Source organism: Canis lupus, chromosome 5, assembly GCF_048164855.1.
Source record: "Canis lupus baileyi chromosome 5, mCanLup2.hap1, whole genome shotgun sequence".
NCBI classification, from domain to species: domain Eukaryota; kingdom Metazoa; phylum Chordata; class Mammalia; order Carnivora; family Canidae; genus Canis; species Canis lupus.
The window spans coordinates 15,460,340-15,482,073 of record NC_132842.1 but is presented as its reverse complement, the minus strand read 5'-3'; the positions used below and the strand labels follow the sequence as shown (position 1 = coordinate 15,482,073).

Genomic DNA, 21,734 nt, shown 5'->3' with positions numbered 1-21,734 from the left:
TAAAATCAGCAAGATAAAATGTTGAGACCCTGAATCTACATTTGTAAACAGCTCAGTAGCACTAGCCATTTGCAGGCAAATTCTAGATGAGGCCCAACCATTGAATAGTAACTCCCATCTCCCTCTCCCTGAGCTGGAGGAACCAACCCAAATAATAAGACTTCACAATACTAAAGAAGAGCTGGGAAAAGGAAGGGTACTCTTAAGTATGATTTGTTCACCTTCTGTCCTGAAACACACTAGTAATCAATAAATATTTTCAAAAAGGTGTTTTTGTTTTATCTACTTTTAAGTAGATTTCATGTGTATTTGTCATAAAAGGGCCACTCTCTTAAAATGTGCATTCTACCTGTAACATTTATACCAAGTGAATTAGAAAAAATTAATGTGCCAAATGACATTATTTGATGTGTGACTATTCCTGAGTGAGATCTAAAGTTTGTAGAAGTGTATCTATAAAAGTTGTATAAACTCCTCTAAATGAATTATTCTCTGATCTATGAGTTCCAATACTTTTCAGTTGGACCTCAAAAGAAGAAGATAATATATATTAAAACATATGATGTGTATAATGCTTGGATTCATTTATTCAAGATATAAATTATAGAAGTGTTTTTTTAAACTTCTTTTATCAAAGTTATCATTAGTATATTTGTTCAGGAGTCAACATCATCTGTATCTTATCAAACTGTGAAGCGTTTCAATATGGTAAATTAGGGAGTTATCCAGGAATGTCATATGGACTTTGCTGGTACTTTTTATGTACTAAGAAATGACTTCATAGATTTCTCTGGTGACTTCGATTAAGTCTCTGGTGACTGCCAAACTGATATAAAAACTTACCGCCATCTTGAAATGATCAAACTTTAAATACTCAACTGTGTGTAATTTGAGTAGACCATTGAAAAATCAAACACTTTGTGAATGAATTCTCTTTAAGAGAAACAATATTTGAAAAATTGTGCCTGAATATCTTTGAAAATTGAGACATACTTGTGGATAAAGTATTCAGTACTTTCTTCTGTGGTCTAATTTTTCAGAAGTTTCCGTGCGGATAACATTTCAAGTACGTTTCCGTCTTTACCAAGGTGCCATACAACCATTCCTTTTCATTTTTAAGTCATATGTTTCTTGTAATTCATTGAGTGTTAGGTAGAGAATTACATCACTTAGAATAAGTAGTAAGTATGGGTATAGTTTACAGTTCCCGAGACAACAAAACCAAATACTGTCCCAAAAGACAATTTTAGTGTCAGTAATAAAGAAAAGCCATTTTATTTATTTTTTTCCTTTTTTTCCTTTAATATTTTTTCTTTCTTTCTTTCTTTTTTTAATAATAAATTTATTTTTTATTGGTGTTCAATTTGCCAACATACAGAACAACACCCAGTGCTCATTCCGTCAAGTGCTCCCCTCAGTGCCAGTCACCCACTCACCCCCACCCCCCACCCTCCTCTCCTTCCACCACCCCTAGTTCGTTTCCCAGAGTTAGGAGTCTTTATGTTCTGTCTCCCTTTCTGACATTTCCCACCCATTTCCTTTCCCTTCCCTTCTGTTCTCTTTCACTGTTATTTATACTCCCCAAATGAATGAGAACATATAATGTTTGTCCTTCACTCAGCATAATACCCTCCAGTTCCATCCACGTCGAAGCAAATGGTGGGTATTTGTCATTTCTAATGGCTGAGTAATATTCCATTGGATACATAAACCACATCTTCTTTATCCATTCATCTTTCGATGGACACCGAGGCTCCTTCCACAGTTTGGCTATTGTGGACATTGCTGCTAGAAACATCGGGGTGCAGGTGTCCCGGCGTTTCATTGCATCTGTATCTTTGGGGTAAATCCCCAACAGTGCAATTGCTGGGTCATAGGGCAGGTCTATTTTAACTCTTTGAGGAACCTCCACACAGTTTTCCAGAGTGGCTGCACCAGTTCACATTCCCACCAACAGTGCTAGAGGGTTCCCTTTTCTCCGCATCCTCTCCAACATTTGTGGTTTCCTGCCTTGTTAATTTTCCCCATTCTCCCTGGTGTGAGGTGGTATCTCATTGTGGTTTTGATTTGTATTTCCCTGATGGCAAGTGATGCAGAGCATTTTCTCATGTGCATGTTGGCCATGTCTAGGTCTTCCTCTGTGAGATTTCTCTTCATGTCTTTTGCCCATTTCATAATTGGATTGTTTGTTTCTTTGGTGTTGAGTTTAATAAGTTCTTTATAGATCTTGGAAACTACGTTTTATCTGATACGTCATTTGCCAATATCTTCTCCCATTCTGTAGGTTGTCTTTTAGTTTTGTTGACTGTATCCTTTGCTGTGCAAAAGCTTCTTATCTTGATGGAGTCCCAATAGTTCATTTTTGCTTTTGTTTCTTTTGCCTTCGGGGATGTATCTTGCAAGAAGTTACTGTGGCTGAGTTCAAAAAGGGTGTAGCCTGTGTTCTTCTCTAGGATTTTGATGGAATCTTGTCTCACATTTAGATCTTTCATCCATTTTGAGTTTATCTTTGTGTCTGGTGCAAGAGAGTGGTCTAGTTTCATTCTTCTGCATGTGGATGTCCAATTTTCCCAGCACCATTTATTGAAGAGACTGTCTTTCTTCCAATGGATAGTCTTTCCTCCTTTATCAAATATTAGGTGACCATAAAGTTGAGGGTCCACTTCTGGATTCTCTATTCTGTTCCATTGATCTATGTGTCTGTTTTTGTGCCAGTACCACACTGTCTTGATGACCACAGCTTTGTAGTACAACCTGAAATCTGGCATTGTGATGCCCCCAGCTATAGTTTTCTTTTTTAAAATTCCCCTGGCTATTCGCGCTCTTTTCTGATTCCACACAAATCTTAAAATAATTTGTTCTAACTCTCTGAAGAAAGTCCATGGTATTTTGATAGGGATTGCATTAAACGTGTAAATTGCCCTGGGTAACGTTGACATTTTCACAATATTAATTCTGCCAATCCATGAGCATGGAATATTTTTCCATTTCTCTGTGTCTTCCTCAATTTCTTTCAGAAGTGTTCTATAGTTTTTAGGGTATAGATCCTTTATCTCTTTGGTTAGGCTTATTCCTAGGTATCTTATGCTAAGAAAAGCCATTTTAAATAGGTGTTCCCTCTCTAGCTTTAGGGGTCAAAAATCTCCAGAAATTGGGACATTTTTGGAAAAAGAATCTTTAGCCTATCAGATTTTTAAAGTGGTCCTTGATTGTACAATCGAATTAAGGCCATGTATATAAATGTCAGCTTTTGGATGGGATCTAATATGTCTGCCAACTATCTGGATATTTTGTCTGTACAAACCAAACCAACCGTTACTTGATATGTGATTAAACTTTCTCCTTTTATTTGGATATGCCAAACACATTCATTATTTTTTTCATTCAGGTATAACTGACATATAACATTATATTAGTTTTGGGTGTACAACATAATGATTTCATGTTAGTATACATTATGAAGTGATCATGATAAGTCTAGTTAACATCTATCACCACACACAATTAAAAATTCTTTTTCTTGCAATGACAACTTTGAAGACTTACTCTCTTAGAAACTTTCAAATATGCAACACCATATTATTAACTATGGTTACTATGCTGTACATTACATCCCTAAGATTTATTTCATAACTGGAAGTTTGTATCTTTGGATTCCCTTCTCTCATTTTGCTCATCTCCTACTCCTGCCTCTGGCAATCATCAGTCTGTTTTCTGTATCTGTGAGCTTGTTTTTCTGTGGTTGTAATTTGTTTGTTTTAGATTCCACGTATAAGTAAGATCAATGGTATTTCAGGCACTTTCATTATTATCCTTATTTTCTAGATGAGGAAATTGAGGAGTAGAATGGTTAAGTAACTTATTTATTCATTTATTTATTTTATATTAATTAATTAATTTTGGTTAAATAATTTCTGCAAAGTTAAGCTGGGATCTGGGCCCAGGAAGTCCTATTCCAGAGCCCACTCTCTTTTTTTTTTTTTTTTTTTTAAGATTTTATTTATTTATTCATGAAAGAGAGAGAGAGAGAGAGGCAGAGACACAGGCAGAGGGAGAAGCAGGCTCCATGTAGGCAGCCCAGCATAGGACTTGATCTGGGGACTCCAGGATCATGCCCTGGGCCAAAGGCAGGCGCTAAACCTCTGAGCCACCCAGGGATCCCTGAGCCCACTCTTTCTTAACCACTGTGGGACTCTGTAGGCCCTGAGAGTAGCTTAACTTCAGATTAACATTTCAAGATTTAATTATGAAATTTCTTACACTTAGGGAAAATAGGTCTTAATTTCAACTGAGATGGATTTCTTGTTTTATGTATCTTTCCTTATGAAGTTTTTCCATTATATCTATCCATTCAACTTTAGTAATGTGGTTTATTGTTCTGTTTCCCTTTCTGAACTTTCTAGACTAGTCTGTTTCCCTTTAGTACAGGAGTTGTGTCGCATGTTTTACTATACCCCTACCACTTAGCACAAAGCTTTGTGCACAGAAAGTCCTAAATTAATATTCACTGAATAAATGAATGCATTTTATTTCCTTTCCTAGGTGTGCATGAAGGAGAATAATCTTCTAAGCTAATGCCTTATCCAGACTTGGGATTGGTTTGGACTGTATGTGAATATTGGCCAGTGAGGATCTGTCCAGATCAAGGAAAACAGGGTGTTTCAGAAAGTCAGATGCCCACATACAATACTCTGAATCATTTTCCTATCAGTGTAATCTGAAAATAGAAAGCAAGAGATTATGTACAATGATTCTCAGATTTTTATTTTAATTATGTAGTTAGTCAATACATGGCTCTACCCATTATCTTTCACCTAATTAGGGGGAAGGGAGGAAAACAAAACAAAACAAACCAACAAAGAACTCACAGCTTTCGCCTTTCCTAGGTTCTCAAAGCAAGGATTTATTTGTAACTTGAGATTCATGAGCTCCCCTAACACGGAATGCAAGATTTGGTTGCCTGTATAAGTGAGTACATCTCTGAATACTCCTATTAAAAAAACACTGCTTTAGGGAATCTGTGTCATCTGACGATAAAAATCACACCTTACCCTGTGCTGCAGTATCATAGCAACTGTAACAGAGTCTCAGACAGTCAATTCAGTAGTTGTGGGTATAGTTTCCTCCTTTGCTGCTCTACAAGATCCTTGAGAATGAAAAATGTGTTTTCTTTTGTTTCTGTGCCCCTAGCACCTAGCATGAATCCTCATAAAGGGAAGGTTTTCAATTAAAAAAGGAAAGAATGTACGGCCTTGAAATTGTAGAAGCTACAGTCTTCTGGATCTTGTAGAATCTTCTAGAAGGGTTTACTTCTTTATTATCATGTACATAAGTTTCTTAGTACATACAAGATGGTTATTATTACATATTCTGGGGGTGAAGAATAGAAATGCAAATATTCACCTCCTTCAAAGACAAATTGTGGGAATACATTTTAAGATTATTTTCTTCTCCCTGGAGTTATTAGCTTTATATTTCATTGATGAAAAGATAAAAGATTGGGTATTTTTCTGTCCAACTAGTTTGTCCAGTGATGGGGAAATGCGTGTCTTTAAAACTTAAAAACTACTTTTTGTAGTTCAAGTCTTTCGAGGTCCTTTGAGAATCTCTTTTAAAATTCCCCCAAACTTTGCATTTTGCTGGGTGTGCTTATTCATGGCTTCCAGATGAAACCTATTACTAGAAACTCAGGGGCCAGAGAGCACTTGAGCTGCATGGATAGGTCAACACCAGCATCGGACAGAGAAACCAGAACTTGGGTCTTAGTCCCAGTTCAGTGATTAACTCGAAGGTGATTTTAAGCATGTCATTTAATCCCCAAGGAACTCCATTTCATCAATCTGTAAAGTGAGAAGACTGGTTTAGATGACCCCGAAGCACCTTCTTAGCTCTCACAATCTATAAATCTTTAACCTCGTTCATTTCCTCTTCTGAGAAGGGACAGTGCAGTGCAGCCTGGCAGTCTAGTGAGAAGCAATCCATTAGGATTAAGGTACACATACTGAATTCCTCTCCATGCACTTCAGACCTATTCCCACCTTTACCACCCAAATCTTCCTGCACCCCCCCAGGCTGACCTTTGAAGGCTCCATCCCCAGGCTCCAATTCCCTCTGGCTTTTGGTTAGGTTCAACACTAGGGAGGCACCAGCAGGAGATTAGAAGGTAGGAGGAAGGAAAGGTCAAGGTCTCTATTTCTGGCTATGGGTGGAGAGGGCAGGCAGAGGTTGGACTTTTCTGTTCAAGTGCTGAAGGCCACAGATCCTGTCAGTGGCCTTCTCTATAGATGAAGCTTGAGGAATTGCTTCTGCATTTGTCTCTTTTGGTCCAGGGATGTGCTTCTGGATTTCTTCTTGTTGATTTCTCTTAATTCTGCCTCATTTTTGTAAAGAGGTCACTCATTAAAGTCTCTTTTACCTTTTCCCAGTCTGAGAAGGTGGGCTATATTTACATACTTACTGAAAGAATGATTCTGAAAATTTTCCGGCCACAATATTTTAGCAATGATTCAGACATTTGATACAAATTGGAACTTATTAAACATTTTGACAGAAATGAATCTGCATAGGGACCTGAGAGAAGTCACATATACTTCTGAAATCCTGACAATTACATCATGGGGAATAAACAGACACTTTTGACTAGTGTTTTGTCTTTCTTAAATATTGCAATGGATTTACCTGAAGAAAATGAAAACAGTAATTTCAAAAGTTAATGCACCTTATGTTTATTGCAGCATTACTTACAATATCTAAGATATGGAAACAGCCCAGGTATCCACTGATAGATGAATGGATAAAGATGTGGTGTATATAATGGAGTATTACTCAGCCATAAAAAGAATGAAACCTTGCCATTTGCAACAATGTAGATGGAACTAGAGGGTATAATACTAAGTGAAGTAAATCAGTCAGAGAAAGACAAGTACCATATGATTTCACTTAAATTGGAATTTAAGAAACAAAACAGGCAAACAAACAAGAAAGAAAAAAGAGACAAACAAAAAACCAGACTTTTAAATACAGAGAATAAACTGATAGTTGCTGGAGGGGAGGTGAGTAAAATAGATAAAGGGGATTAAGGGTACACTTATGGTGACCACTGAGTATGTACAGAATTGTTGAATCACTACATTGTATACTTGAAACTAATAAAAAGAACTATGTTAATTATACTTCAATTTAATAGAAAGAAAAAAATATTTTAGTGGAAATGGTTCCTTGATTCATTGGCAGATCCTGGGGAGATTAGGGTTAAGGACATCTCTGTTTATAAAAAGTGTGCTTTGGTTGGTTTACACTGAGTTTTATTTCTTTAATTAGATTACTCTCCCGGAAAGTAGAAAATATATTTTTTAATAAAAAAAGTACCCGCAGTATATAGTAGGGGACTGAGAACTCTGTATTGTGTGACTAGCTGACCAAATGCATAAGTCAAAATAGACTCTTGACATGTAAGTGACAGATTTTTTCCAAAACAAATCTGGTGAAAGTCACCTTCGTTCAACTCTGCATCCTGGGAAGAATGCAAAGACAAGTAACAATGAGAGAGGATTCTGAGGACCCTCTAGAATGTTAGCACATTGAGATCTCTTCTAAAGTAAGATTAAAAGCAGAATTAGCAACTAATTTTCCAAAGGAACAAGGGAAATCTAATTGTTTGCCTGATGTATTAACATTTGAATAAATCTTAAAGGTGGGAAAAAAAATTCTCAGGTAGACCTGGGGAGGAGGAAAAGGTTTTCAAAGCAAAAAGACCAATACAGGCAAGGCACTGAGGTATAGAATGACAATCCATTCAAGGTCAACAAGAAGAATGGTTCTATTATAGAATTCAAGAGGAAGATGTAGCAGGGGACCAGATGAGAAAGGTCTGCATATACTATGCCTAGGACTTTGTACTTCACCCTATAAACAAGTTCTATTAAATTGTGTCTCCAAAAAAGATTTATTGAAGTTCCAACCCCTCATACGTGAAATATGACCCTATTTAGAAGCAGAGTCTTTGTAGACATAATGAAGTCAAGATGAGGTCATTAGGGTGTGCCTTAATTTAATATGATCAGTGTCCATATAGAAAGAGGAAATGCAGGGGCACCTGGGTGGCTCAGTGGTTGATCATCTGTCTTTGGATCAGATTGTGATCCCAGAGTCCTAGGATCAAGTCCTGTATCAGGCTCCCCAAGGAGAGCCTGCTTCTCCTTCTGCTTGTGTCTCTCTGCCTCTCTTTCTGTGTCTCTCATGAATAGATTAAAAAAAATATTTTAGAAAGAAGAAAGAAAGAAAGAAAGAAAGAAAGAAAGAAAGAAAGAAAGAAAGAAAAGAAAGAAAGAAAGAAAGAAAGAAAGAAAGAAAGAAAGAAAGAAAGAAAGAAAGAAAGATAAAAAGAAAGAAAGAAAGAAAATGCCATATAAAGACAGAGGCAAAATCTGGCATGGTGCAGCTGCATGCTAGGAATGCTGAGGATTGACAGTCACTACCAGAAGCTAAGAAGAAGTAAAGAAAGACTACTGAGAGTCTCACAGGGAGAAGGCCCTGCTGACACCTTGATTTTGGATGTCTAGCTCCAGGGCTGTGAGGGAATAGATTTCAATCATTTTAAGCCACTTACTTTGTGGTGCTTTGTTATGGCTGTTCTAGGATATTAATGCACTTATGTAAGTACCTGTAGGGACAAGGACTATTATGTAAATAGGTGAAGTGGCCAAGTCTAACGTAATAGAGAGTAGAGGTAACATTGACAAACTAGAGAATGTATACTTATTTCTATTTTAAAATATTTTAAAATACAGCCTGCAGCAAATAGAAAGAATCTGTGGACTAAATTAGACCCATAAACTTTCAGAAGTTTGAGTCTTGCTATGTAATGGAAAGAACCCAAAAGGTTTTAAGCCACAGGCTGATATGAGTTGTGCATTGCAGAAAAATTGCTCTGATGGAAATGAAGAAGGTATGTTAAAGGAGTAGAGTAAGGAGAATTTTGTAACAGCCAGGTGAGAGATGATACAGATGGAAACCAAGATAAGAACAGTGGATATGGAGAGGAGAGGCTGTGGGATCAATTGTACTTGGTTTTTAAAGTAAGGAAATGGGGAATTGGGTTGGAGGAGTGCTGAATGGATGACAGTATGAATGAATTAGCTCTAGCCATGACTATGCTATAGAACAAACCACACCAAGACTCAATGTCTGAAAACAACAATTATTTATTCTCTTGGATCTGAAGATTGGTTGTGGTTTGGCTAATCTAGGGTGGGCTTAGGTAAGTGGCTCTGCTTCGGATTGTGGTGGCTGGAGGAGCACTGCTTTTCACTGAGTGTCTTGTGGTCCACATGAAATAGTAGGCTTTGTGTGTTTCTCATTCTCTTCAAACTAGCAAGCTAGATGGCAGGTCCTTCTGATGGCAGTGGCAGAGGTGCTAGAGGGCAAGAAGAAACACACAAAGCTCCTTATGACGAAGTTTGGAAAGGGCACATTGTCTGTTCTACCCATTTTTATTGGCCAAAGCAAGGCACATGCATCCAAGTCACTGGGCATGGAAGTGCAATTTTCCCATTGTTAAGCTATGACCGTGGTATAGATATGTGAGGGGTGAAGAATTCAAGCCAATAACTCAATTTGTAATAATCTGCCATCTGGTCAGAATTATTCATATCCCTCTTCTATGTAAAATTCACTCACTAGCATCCCAGTACCCCTCAAATCTCATCAGATCATGGCATCGGGCTCAAAGTCTAAGACTTTGTCATCGATATCAAGCTCAGATGTGGCTCTTCGTAACTCTGAGATCTATGAGCTCATAGACAAGTTATTTGCCCATATGTGCTCAACATACAGTTGTGAAAACAGGGACATGATGACCAGACAAATGCTCCCATTAGGAAAGACAAAGAAGGGGAAGGGGAGACACACAGCCCTGGCCCCTATAGCAGTTTTGAAATTTCAACTGGCAGATGTCAGGTCCTCCTGCACTATGTAGGGAAAGAGCCTTGGATAGACCAGGGTTCTGTTCCCTGAGAGTGCCTTCTTAGTCCGTTTTTTCTTCTTGGATTTTAGTTTTCCATGCTAGGATTTTTTTGGCCATTTCCAAAAAAGACACTAGAAATGTGCCCATTTTGGTGGCTGAGCAGCTTTCCAAGACTGTTACCATTCCTGTAGGAGTTTAGGGGCCCATTTTGATAAGTCTTAGTTTCTTTTAATTCAGGCTGACCCTTCTTTCTTCTAAGTCTTTATTCAAATGCAGCTAATCTCATGCTTTTAACATTCTAAAAAACTTGCCCAAGTTTTTTAATTCATTAAGTACTTGTTTTATTTTCTAAGTTACCATAGGTAATAGTTTTACCAAATGCTTTACCACTGTATACAAATAGATCATCATTATTTCCTATAACAATTTCTTCATCTCCTGCCACCCAGTCCTAAAGCCAAAAGTACATATAATGAGTTCTTCTGGGAGCACTCATTTCCCGGAATCAATTTCTACATTGGTTAGATTTTTTTTGTCATTTTTAAATATTTATTTATTTATTTGAGAGAGAGAGTGTGTGCACAAGTACACACATCCACATATACAAGTTGAGGGAGGGGCAGAGGGTGAGAATCTTTCAAGCAGACTCTCTGCTGAGTGGGGATCTCAGGATCCTGAACTCATGACCTGAGCCAAAACCAAGAGTTGGACACTCAACCGACTGAGCCACCCAGGAGACACTGGTTAGCTCTTGCTACTAAAATATCATCCCAAACTGAATGGTCTATAACAACAATCATTTATCCTCATAGATATGAGATTTGGCTGGTCTATGGCTATTCAAGCTACATGGGATGGCATGGTGAGGCCATGGCTAAGATGTGGATGCAGAACGTGTACTGTTCTCCATAATTTGTGAAGAGGAGGGACTGTACTCAGGGGAATGGTGAAGAGCATCAATCTTGTGATACCTGTGGGATGTTCGGAAGGAAAAAAACATGGGACTGAAGCCTAGGTGAATAGTCTTAGCTGGAAAAAGAGACAAAGTTACAGGGTCATCAGACCGTGACTAAGAACATGGGAACAGAAGAATGCTTAAAGTGATCACATAAAATGACAAAGGCTCTATAATGAAACCTTAGGGCGCACCAACATTTAAGAGTTGTGGAAAAGAGGAAAAGCTCACAAGGTAAGCTTTGAGAGAACAGTGATGCAGGAGAGAATAGTATTGTGGAAGCTGAAGGAGAAGAGTTTCATTATTGTGGGAGTGATTTACACTGCTAAAAACGGAGTGGCCAAGTCATACGAAAACAGAAAAGACTCTTTTCAATTTGGCAATTAGGAGATCATTGATAGAACAACCAAATTATTTATCTTCAAACTAGGACACACTTGAGAATGAACAGAGCTGCTGTTAATAATTACAGCAGAACAACACGAGTTCTTGGGCAAACACGGGCAGATGGTCACACTAGTCTCTGGGGCTCTCTGCCAGACTGCTGCTGTAGGCTTAAGTGGAGTGCAAGCTTGATTGGCTGTGAGCAGAAGAGCTATATGGGGGCATGGAAAAGCTGAGGCAGCTAGAGTAGATTTCTTTCTAGGAGCTTACTTGGATAAGGAGGTGGAGAGAGCACAATGATGAAACTGTGGGCTTCGTTCAAATATTCTTCTAACAGAGGGGTCCTCAAGCAGCTTTTAGGTTGTGTATATAAATATACCTGACCGAGATGTTCTAAAAGAATTTAGAACCAGCCAATGAGATCAGCCACACATTTTTTTGTTCTTTTAAGCAACACGGGGGAAGATCTGTTGTTATCAGAGTAAGTAAAAAGATATTGGACAATGAAAAGGAATAATCACCTGGGTTCAGGTTGGGCTATTTTGTTTTCAGCAAGAACAGAACCATCCTCATGAACATAGCCTTGAAATATTCTATCATCAGAGGACTTCAGTGTTATATAATATGCACAGTGGAAAATCCAAGATAAGTAAGCATATGATAAAAGTAAGTTCCAAATTGTGCAGTGCATATTAAAACAATTCCAAGGATGATGTATAGCTGCAAGTAGCATAGCACTTCTTCATTCTCTGCCCCTTCTAACTTTTCCTCCTCCGTGTTACTCCCCCTACGACCGCCAACACACTCAATCTGCTGTTAAAAATTATTCTAAAACCGGACTGATGGCACGGATCCCAGTTTAACAAACGCTCTTTGTTAGCCACATCAGTTGGCCCTGGAGCTCATGTGAGCAGGCATCAAGAATAATTTTATGATAATCTAGGTTGAGTTTTCTCTTTCCCACCAGCGCCAGAGAGTGAGAGCGCCAGTTTCATTGACTTCAGGAGCCAGCATGGGGCACAGGAGTGGACTTTATCGGTGTAGTCATGTTTCTTTGACTGAGCTCTGTTGGGGGGGAAAACAAAATCCCTGCTCTCAGGCAACACAGTGAATGATTCTGAGAGCCTTCCTTGATCTCAAACCTTATCAGCACATTTACGCACATTTGGGGTTTTTTTTAGAACCCTTTCAGTTCACTAGCAACTCATAGAATAACATTACATTTTGGCTAAGCAGAATGTGAGAAGCCTGATTACATTTGAAAAAGAACTTTTTCTTTTAGGACATAAAAGGTAACTGACTTAAGAACTGACTATGTGAAACCATTTCATCTATAACAGAGTCCCAAAGATTCATCTATAGCAGAACCCCAAGATGTATCTACAACAGAGGCCCAAAGTTTCATCTATAGCAGAGTCCCAGGGGCACTTGGGTGGCTTAGTCAGTTAAGGGCCTGCCTTTGGCTTGGGTCATGATCTCAGGGTCCTGGAATTGAGCTCCCTGGGCTCCTTGCTCAGCCAGGAGCTACTTCTTTCTCTCCCTCTGCCTGCTACTCCCCTGAGTGTGCTCTCTGTCAAAGTAAAAAAAAAAAAAAAAAGCCCCCCTAAACCGAAACAGAGTCCCAAAGATGGGAGCCAATTTACTTTAAATATTTCTTCATTTTATTGAAATTTCAGGACCTTCTTAAAAAAAATAGAAAGACAGAAATTTAAAGGCAAGTATATAAGACTTAAATTGCTTCCTTATATCATGGCAGATTGTGGACCATTGTTCCTATTCTTCTTTTTGAATGAGGACTAGAACATGATCATTAGCTCAGGGTTCTCTGCATCAGCTTGAATTCCCCAAGTAACACAAAGGCTAAGTTAGAGCTACTTTCAAAGTCCCAGCTCCACCTTCTATTAGCTGTGTTACTTTGAGTAAGTTAATTAAGCTGTCTGTGTTTTATTTGTCCTCATCTATAAATAGGGAGGAGTCATAATGGCCATCTGATAGGACTCTGTCATAAATATTAAATGAGGTTATGTTTGTAAAGCTCCTGGTACAAGATCCATTCTATCACAATACAAAAAGCTCAATAAATATTAGCTGTATTATTTTTCTCTTGTCATAGACTCCCATGAGAAGCTCCTGAAAAATAACTTCAAGAAAACTCCAGAAAATCCTAGTATTGGGAAAAAACTATTGCAGCCTCCAAACCTCAGATCTGAACAATGGGGCATGTACCACTGATGGCTCTCTGTACATAAATGTTCAAATTCAGGGAGCCCCCAGCATTAGGGATATAGGAAGCCTGACTCAGAATAGGATTTTTGCCTCTGCCCAGCTCAGGCCTGCCCTTGAGTGGAATTGGGATTTGGGTCTTGCATGTTCTTTAGATTGGAACTCTTCAAATTACTGGCCGCCTTCTCCCTATGTAGCCTTTGAACTTTTCCTTTTAGAGTCTTGGCTCTACTAGAACTGTGATCACTGAGCCCCGGCCTTTTGACCTGGTCTTCTAGCTCTGGCCTGTAGATTTGTCTCATAATGATGCTTATCCTTGACTCACCACTCGTGCCCCATGAGAGAACCCCTCTGTTAGGTGCAAATCCGTCTCATTCTGAATAAGAATAGCACACTTTTTCATTAATGATAAGAGATTTAGTAGCATATGATGACTAGGTAATATTAGTAGACCTATCTTGCTAGTAGAGTTTATTTGTTTGGTCTAGTCCAATGTTTCTGTGTCAAGTTGTCTTAAAACAGTAGATACAGAATGACAACAGAAAAGTCAGTCTCAAATAACTATTGATTTAAGATATAATGTAGAACTATTTATTGTAAAAGAAAATCCTAAAGGCTTTCTTCCTTTCGTTTTTTTTTTTTTAAGTCTTAAGTTATTATAGTTGAAGAAGAGATGGTATAAAGAAAAGATTTTCTTTGTATGTTTCAATAGAACAAAAACATTATGGGTATCTGGGTGGCTTAGTTAGTTAAGCACCTGCCTTCGGCTCAGGTCATGATCCCAGGTACTGGGATTGAGTCCTGCATGAATCTCCCTACTCAGAAGGGAGTCTGCTTCTCCCTCTCCTTCAGCCTTGCCCTACTTGTGCTCTCTCTCTTAAATGAATAAATAAAAATCTTTAAAAAAAAAGAATGAACACATACTTTACTGAAACTCCTAAAAGAGGAAGTAATACTGATGACCACCATTCTATCATCCCTAAGCATGTTTCTCAGTGCTTAGCACATCATTTTTAAAGTGTAGGGGTGCCTGGGTGGTTCAGTAAGTTAAGTGTTTGACTCTTGATTTCAGCTGAGGTCATGATCTCAAGGTCATGAGATAGAGCCTCATGTTGGGCTCTGTGCATACCAGAGTCCACTTGAGATGCTTTCTCTCCTCTTCCTCTGCTCCTGCCCCTACTTGTGTGCTCTCTTTTTCTCTAAATAAATAAATACAGGGGATCCCTGGGTGGCGCAGCAGTTTGGCGCCTGCCTTTGGCCCAGGGCGTGATCCTGGAGACCTGGGATCAAATCCCACGTCGGGCTCCCAGTGCATGGAGCCTGCTTCTCCCTCTGCCTGTGTCTCTGCCTCTCTCTCTCTCTCTCTCTCTCTCTCTCTGTGTGTGTGTGTGACTATCATAAATAAATTTAAAAAAAATTAAAAATAAATAAATAAATAAATACAATCTTTAAAACAACAAAAAAAAATAAAGTGTGAATTACCAGTTTTATAAGATATCCTAAAAGTTTTAAAACCTCTTTATCCAAAAATTCCAATTCTAGGGGATTATCCTAAAGGAAATATTCATGGAGTGCCCATCTGTCAAGAACTTCTCTGGGTATTTGAGCTATCAGACAAGAATGACATTTATCACTGTTTTCTCTGTTCATTCTAGCAAGTGAACACAGAAATAATGTACATAATGAATAAGTAAATTATAGAGTATGTTTGAGGGATTAGTGCTGTGGGGAAAAAAAGAATAGAGCAGGTGGGGGGTATCAGGAATGTGGAGGTGGCAAGGATCAGTTACAGTATAAGTAGGGATCTATTGCATCACTTTTAATGGCTGCATAGTATTCCATTATTTGAACCACCAGAATTTGTTGACCAATTTAGCTGATTCTTAATTCACTGTTGTGAATAAAGCCTCATAAAACATCCTTATACGTATGTACATATGTATCTAAATACCTGTATGATTTTTTTCTTAAAACTAATTTCTAGAAATTAAATTAAGTCAAATACCATAAACATATTTCAGGCTTATAGAAAGTCTGAGTAAATGTACACTTATTCTGGCATTAACAAGTTTTACTCCCACCCAGTTTCCTCATCAAAAAATGATATCAACTAAATTTTCACCATACATTCTATGATGGCAAATGAGAAACAAAACAGAACATATTTGATATAATGCTCATTAGATCCTACACACACTTGGCTGGACATTAATACATTAGCATTTTGACAGATTGCCTTTCTTTAATATGACACTCACTATGGGTGTTTTTTTGCTTCTTCATACATTTCTGTATTTCTATAGTCAACATGAATTTCTTTTGCGTAATAGCTTTTGTTTTTACTACTGATAAAGAGAAATCAATTTTAAGTACATAAATAACATTGGGAAGCTTTGTCATGGTCTAATCCAGTTTCCCACATCGGCAAGTTCTATTTCTTCATTTCCTGTCAGCCCTCCAAAATGGTTAAGGGATCTTAAAGTGCAAACTATTAACAACACTTTCAGTCCTTCTGGCCAGAGTGCTGCTTGTTTGGGACACATCAGAATATGACCCGTTCTTCTTCTGCTCTGTGTCTTCCTCCCTCAGATTTAGAAACCAGTTTTCCTAAAAGGCCAGGCTTAATTCAATTTAAAATGTGCTGCTTGAGATGGAAGATTTTGCAGGGTGGTCCTACTCTGAGTCTGCCTAAAGAAGTGGCTCATCCTTTTAAACAAAAACATTCTTTCAGGGGATCAATTCTGTTAGAAATGACCAGGTCAACTATTTATTCATGTAACAAATATTTCTTGATAGACTGTTCTAAGGGCTGAGGATACAAAAGTGAATAAAACAGACCAAAAAAAGAAGAAAAGAAAGGGAAATTAAAAGAAAAGGAAAGAAAAGAAAAGAAAGGAAAAGAAAAAGGAAAGGAAAGGAAAGGAAAGGAAAGGAAAGGAAAGGAAAGGAAAGGAAAGGAAAGGAAAGGAAAGGAAAGGAAAGGAAAGGAAAGGAAAAGAAAAGAAAAAAAGATCCCTGCTCTTATGAAGCTTCTATCCCAGTGGAGGAGACCAAACAATAAACAAGGTTAATAAGTATATCATTGGCAGATTAGACAATGGGATGTGCTAAGGAGGAAGAATAACACAAAAAAGGGGATTGTGGAATAGAGGATGTTGAGGGGATGCTGAAATTTGAGATGGGGTGTCCCAGAGAGGCAGCGTCACTGAGAAGCTGCCATGTTTTCAATTTTCTGCCATGACCTTAAGACATTTTGACATTCGGTTTGCTGGACTCTAGCTAACATAACCAGAGAAGCCCAGTTGGGATCTGGCCCCCCTCTTCTTTTAGGACACTTGGGAGCTGAAATGATCAGTAGGTAATTGGCAAACAGGAAAAGTCAGCCGTGAGTTAGTCTGAGAAGCTGGAGAAGAGACGTCATGAAAGATAATAAAAAAATTTCCCTGAAGCAGGGAGGGAGGTCAGGCACATCTCTCATTTTAAGTTTATCTCCCTCTCCTTAGCTTCCCCATCTTTTGCCTGTGCTTTGTAGTTTTTTGGCTTTGCTTCAGCTGCATTCAAGATGCCCTCCAAAACAAATAACCAAGACTCCAACATGTTTAGAAAACGTACAAGGTAAGAATTTTTTATTGAAAGGCGATTTTGTGCCCTTGTAGTCACCATTTATTGGCAAGTACTATGTTTTTTTTAACACTGAAAACAAATAATGCTTTACGGTGGCAGTACGTTTTAGGTATAGAGAATAAAGGTTAATGTAAAAGAACCTTTAGCACTAAAATCGCTTCTTTCTTATGGGGAATTTGCAAATCCTAAACAGGACACAAGCCCTGGTCTTAGCGAATGTGTTCATTCCTTCCCATTCTCACTTAAATATGTGGTTTATACGGTGTTCACAGCTTGTCCTCTGAGCACCTCCAAAGCAAGCAGGTCAGTTACATCTGTTATGCCAACAATGAGGATGAATGATGCCATGCAGGGAAAGGATGAAGATGGTTTAGTAGTAAAGATGAAATACATACTTTTTGGATAGCATAAAGGTATTTTTTACCCCAAAGTCCAGAAGCTTTTAAACTTTGAATTATGGTCAAGTTTCTATTTTCTAATATAGAGGCAATGAGGCAGGTAGTATCCAAACTGGCAAATAATCTCTAACCCATGTTTACTTGCTGTTGCATATATTTTGGTATGACCATTTGAATGTCATTATGTCTGATGTTCTGCATTAATAAGTCCAATAAAATGGAGCCAAATTATGATTTAGGATGCTGGCAGGATCTGCAGTCTGTTTCTCCATTTTGATTCTGAGTTGCTACCTGCAAAGGACACCCTGTTACCAAGACTTTGTTTTATTGGAGCTCTTCAGCTAGCTTTCCCTCAAGCTTTCCCTGTAGAGAAACAGTGCCCGAAGTTTAAGAAGTACTCAATAAATATTGAATGGTTTGGATGGATCGATACTTATAGTTAAGTAAATCAGAAGGTTGGATTATAGTAAATGTAGGATGAACTAACTAGAGGTAGTGCTAACTCTTGATGGGAAGAGATGGGTATCACCCTCTTCAGGAAGACAAGTGATCAGGTTCACCTGCATCATCCCTACCTCATTACCATTGTTTAACTGAACCTGGTATATAATGATGTATGAGGAGACAGGGAAGAGAGATTCAGGGAAGAACTCTGAGCTGTCTTTATAATCTAAACTGAAATATTTAATGGCTTTTTAAAAAGATTTTATTTATTTTTTTAGAGAGTAAGTGAGGAGAGGTAAAAGAGAGGGAGAGAGAGAGAATTCCAAGTAGACTCTGTGCTGAACATGGAACTGACGTGGGTCTCCATCTCACAACCTTGAGAAGATGACCTGAGCCGAAATCAAGAGTCAGATGCTTAACTGACTGAGCCACCAAGGCCCCCCTCTAATCTGAAATATTTAAAGAGAATGTGTATAGTTACTGAGGATTGGGTTGGAAACCTGGTCATTTAGACCATTGTGATAGTTTCTTGGTTGGTGGGTATAGATGGCCCTCATGGAGAACTTGGGTGGTGTCTCTGTCTGTGTTTGTGGATGGACCCTTGCCAGAGTTTCACTGACAGAACAAAAAGGTAACCTGATTCGGATCAAATGCACAGCGGTGTGAGCACTGGCACCGGCCAGCAGCCAAAATTACTCAAGGTCTGGTACACGGAGTGACCTACTTAAAACTTTTTTTTTGAAAAAGTTCCTGCTTTTGAAACTCCTTGGCCTTGCTGATTCCAACGGGCACAGGAAACCCGAGGGCTTCAGTACAGACCACTTTTTAGAAACTGCCTTTGAAGGACTAGAAGTGATCCTCAAGTTCCTGTGTCTGGTAATGAAGCTGGTTTCTCTGTTTTCACTCATGTCTGGGGTTGCAATGTGCACAGAGTTTCAAGAGATTCTTGGCTCTCCGAACTTTTTTCTTTTCCTTGAGGGTACTTGTTTAAATTGCGCCTTCTCTCAAGGTCACCTGACAAGGCAAATCTTATGTGTTCAGCCCAAACCTTGGTATCTTAAGTAAATACATTTAGCTCTATGTAGATTCTGGTCTTCTCTCTAGAAATCACTAGGAAGGAACAAGTTTGTCTAGTGCAGTTTGTAAGTGCCAGGCCACTGCTGGCCATTCTGCTGGGGTGATAAGGGTAGAGGGTTGACAGCTCAGTGGCATTCAAGTTCACTGAGAAGAGGAAAATAGGCTCAGACAGTAAAGCCTAAAAAAACACCATTTCTTATTGTCCTGGAGAGACAAGTAAACACTCTTATCTATATTTCCCTTTTACATTTTCTTTTCTTTTATTTATATTTATTCATTCACTTATATTTTATTTATTTATTTGAGAGAGAGTATAAGCAGAGGGAGCAGCATAAGGAGAAGCAGGCTCCCTGCTGAGCCCGATGCAGGGCTCTATCCCAGGACCTTGAGATCGTAGTCTGAGCTGAAGACAGATGCTTAACCCACTGAGCCATCCAGGCGCCCCATCCCTTTTACATTTTAAGCTTTTTAAGTATGCATGTGATGGTGTATGCATATATGTATTTATGTGCATGTGTATGTGTCGGTATCTATATCTTCAGTGATATAAAGAAAGCCTCACAGGGGTTTGAAGCTGAAAAATACTTGGCTGTTCTTGGCTAATTGTTTTTATATTTAGTCAATGTGCCGAGAAAGCTTTTCCCCATCTCCACCTGCCTAGATCCTATACATCATTTAATTTATGATTAAACAAGATTCTCCCTGAAACTCTTTTGCTCCCTGTAGAAAAAAGTGTGTGCGTGTGTACGTGTGTATGTATGTGTGCAAATTTGAACTTGCCCAGAACCCTTTCTGTCTGATAAACTATGTGCATTGCATTGCTCCTTGATGAATTCTAAGTTTTGAATGTTGTGCATCTGCGTACCCTATAGTACCTGTGTCTGTCTTCTATGGAACACATGTACAGTACATAGGAGATGAGTTAATTGAGTGTGAAGGTTTAGGTAGGAGCTGGAGTAACCGAGCTGTTCAAGCTGGCGGACCCTCTGTCATGCAACCAGTTGGAGTACTGTTCTTTCCTATTTAGCTTTCCCTAATGAGTGGTTGCCTAATAGGGGCAGCACATTAGTGTAACTTAAATAAAACAACAACAAATCTGTCCAGTTGCTACCCCGACCTGGTCATTGTATCACTATCAAACCAGCAAACAGCCAAATGAAGCAACAAGTGATTCTAACATGAGGCCAGGGACACAAACCTCAGCATTCAAGAACTGGTTGACAGTAGCACTTCTCAAACTTATATACACATGAGTATCACCTGGGATTCAGGTGTAGACTCTGGCACAGCCATTTTGAGATTGGGCCTTAGGGTGTGTTACTAACAAATTTCCAGGTAATGCTGGTTCTTCTGGTCTGCAGAGCAGAGGGCTTGTCCCTCGAAAAATCTGCTTTAGTAGTTTTGGGGGGATAGAGTGTGTGAATTAATGTTTTTAACAAGCACCCTGGGTGATTCCTATTATCAGACACATAATGGAAATGCTGGATTTTAGCTATGTTTTGTGACATTAAGTGTTCACTAAAAGTCACCTGTTTGCTCTGGTAAGGTGGGCCCTCCCCCTTTTATAGGGTTCATTCCAGATTTCAGGGACTGGGCCAGGTCATTTATATTGGTGGGTTGAGGGTCTCTGAAGATGATAACAGTGCTTCCTGAGACATGGGGATGGGAATGTCCTAGGGTGACTCAGAGGGTTAATGCAGTCTGCAGATAGATAAGAGGTTGTGGGCACCTGGGGAATGATTAGCCTTGCTACAGCAGATTGACACGTTCTGTAAGATGGAAGGTTTGTTTCAATATCTGTTCCTCATTAGTATAATTTCATGGCAACCATTCCACTGAAACCTTAATAGGAGAAGTTTATTGTACATTCATTTGTTTATTTGTGTATTTTCCAATTCTTTCCCCTTTGTTTCTATAAATAAAGCCCCACAATGACTCAAAAAGGTTGGCCAGTCTCAATGCCTTCTGCTATGGAAAGCAGGTTTTTGAGAACTTCCTCTGGCACTGTGATTACCAATTTAGATGGCACTCACCTGAGGGCCTTCCTCCAGGATGGCTCCAGAAACTGTGGGAAATGCATCCACTTGAGCATTTGTTTATGATGAAGCCAACTGGGCTTTGGTTCTGGAACCGTAGTCACTCTATTTTGTTAGGAAAACACTGACTTGTCAGGACCTCCATGTCTTCAGGCAGGAAGAGAAGGAGGAACAAAAACATGAGTCTCAAAAACATTTCCTCCCTTCCCATTTCTAACCATTGTGAGCTTTCCTGAAGGATACAAATAATGCAATTAGGAACCTGTTGTCCTTTGATCAGTTACAATATTAAAATTTCCCAAATTGAAAAAAATATGATTTTTCACCAAGAGAGGGATTATTGGCATTTGTTGAGATTCTCCAAGGTATGACTGAGAACTCTGGAATGTCAGATTATTGAATCTTATTTGAATTGTGTTGATAATCTGATAGGTAAAAGTTCAGACAAACTTCCCAACAATGACAGGCACTCAACAGAGTGGATATGGCCTTTTGTAACAGGAAGTTTTCTTACATAGGTGATGCCTAATTGGAAGCTACCCAACCATCCTTCGGAGATGAAGATAGAGTGTATCTGTGGTCTCTAAACCTGATATTCATCAAAACCACATGGGGTATGAGAAGAACAG

At 38.8% G+C, this 21,734-nt stretch overlaps 1 long non-coding RNA gene across 3 annotated transcripts in view; it reads left to right on the top strand.

The window, feature by feature from the left end:
* Positions 1 to 17,004: 17,004 nt before the first annotated feature.
* The window catches only part of LOC140633257 (uncharacterized), a 59,796-nt gene continuing 55,066 nt past the window's right edge, over positions 17,005 to 21,734 (top strand). For all 3 annotated transcript variants that reach the window (XR_012030898.1, XR_012030895.1, XR_012030897.1), the window contains exon 1: positions 17,005 to 17,141. This is a non-coding gene — a long non-coding RNA (uncharacterized lncRNA). The remainder of the gene's footprint in view (positions 17,142 to 21,734) is intronic.